We start from the raw sequence: 1,988 nt of genomic DNA on the forward strand, positions 1-1,988 counted from the left end.
CTCACAGTGAATCACTCTCCTTTATAAAATCCCACTCTAGTAAATCCTGTAATTGCAATTTCAACTCTTTCAATTCAGTTGGAGCCATCCTATGCGGCGTCGTAGAGATAGGTGCTACTCCCGGAGTCACATCAATCTTAAAAGTTATTTCCCTTTCCGGGGATAAAGACTCTAACTCCTCAGGAAAGACATCCGGACACGCCTTCACTGCAGGCATGTCTTCTAATCTCACTTTATCGCTAGGAGTACTTATAAGAAAATCTAAATATCCCTGAGCTCCTTTACATAACATTTTCCTAGCACTAATCCCTGAGATAAGTGCAGATGAGGCTAATCTACCCCTTACATTCAATTTTAGGGTTGCCTCTCCTGAAATGCACAATTCTACCATTTTTTTTGTATTACAATTCAACTGAGCATTATAACGGGCTAACCAGTCCATTCCTAAGATCACATCATACCCCTTAATCGCTAAATCCATCAGATTGGCCAGTAATTTCTATTCACTAACCCAAATCTCGCAATCCTTATATATTAAGTTAGCGATTAAACTTTGATCCCCAGTAGGCGTTCTAACCTCCAAATCATAAGCTAATTTAATTGGCTTCAAATCTATACCACTCATAAAGTTGGGGTTTACAAAAAAATGTGTTGCACCCGGATCAATTAAAACCTTAACTAAACGGTGAAAAATAGGGATCGTACCTTCAACCACCTCAGTAGCATCGGGGATCTGTTGGTAGTCCAATGCGTACACCCTAGCAGGTACCTTTGGTCGACTCCCTCCAGCACTAGTCTGTTTAGAGGTTGACTTTTTTGGCTTTTGAATGCCACCTCCCACCTTCAGCTTATTTGGACAATTAGCGAGCTGGTGCTCGGCACTACCACAAAACAAACACTTTCCCGACTTTCTCCAACAATCATTCTCCGTGTGAGAACCCGTAATTTGTTATTTTCCAGGTTTTAGAATCTTTCATGGCTTGTTTTCTGCATTTTCGTGCTTAGGAAAAATTTCTAGATAATTTTAAGGAGCAGATATATAATTTTTAGATGATTTTTCTAGTATCGAATAGGTTTTGAGAAATTAAGAGTGTAAACCGGACGTGGGACCCACTAGTGTGAAAAGTTCAGAAAAATTCGGTCAACTAGGTTAAGTTTTGAATACTGGAATTAATTTACCGGGTGTTAAGAGATAAGTAGAGGGTGCTAAGTGGATTGGTATAAGAGAGACAAGTTAGGTAAGTATTTAATAAAAGGTGACAAGTGTCACCATTTGAGTGGGTTTACCTTTAAGACCACTATTCATGGTCTTACCAATTTACTAAATAAATCAAAAAACAACCAAAATTTCTCCATTTTGCTCTTCATTGTGGCCGGCTCTTTCTCTCAAAAAGAAAGGAAGAAACTCTTCAAGTTTTGCTTCCATTTAGCTCAAATCCATCCAACCAACCATTGAAACTTGAACTTACTCCATAAAACCTCTTCAATTAGTGTTAGTGAGTTGATTGGTGGAGTGATTTGGAAAGCTAAGAGGACCTATAGCTCCCTCTCTCTTGTTTCTAAGGTGAGTTGAGAAGAACCATTCTCCTCCCTCTAATGATGCTTAAGTTGTGATTAGTGGTAGTATAAGGTGCAATATTATGGATTACATCTTGATTTGTGGTTGAATTAGTGAAGTTTTCTATTTTATGGTGATTTTTCTGTTTTAATATGAACATGATTGTGTGGCTATCTATGATGATTGGAAATGGTATATAATGACTCTAGGAGGTGGAAAAGGTGGATAATTGCAACCAATTTCTGGTTTGGAAGAAATTTTGGAAAGTTAGGGTTTGGTTAGGGAACATTCTGCCCGAATTTATAGATCCTAGTTAGAGGCCGAATTGGCCTTGTTTTAAAACATGAAAGTTGTAGGGAATGACATTTTAGAGGTGCCTAAAAAATTTCAGGTCAATCGGAGAAGCGTAGAATGAGAAAAGTCAAAATTA

Source organism: Coffea eugenioides, chromosome 1, assembly GCF_003713205.1.
Source record: "Coffea eugenioides isolate CCC68of chromosome 1, Ceug_1.0, whole genome shotgun sequence".
Taxonomy (NCBI): domain Eukaryota; kingdom Viridiplantae; phylum Streptophyta; class Magnoliopsida; order Gentianales; family Rubiaceae; genus Coffea; species Coffea eugenioides.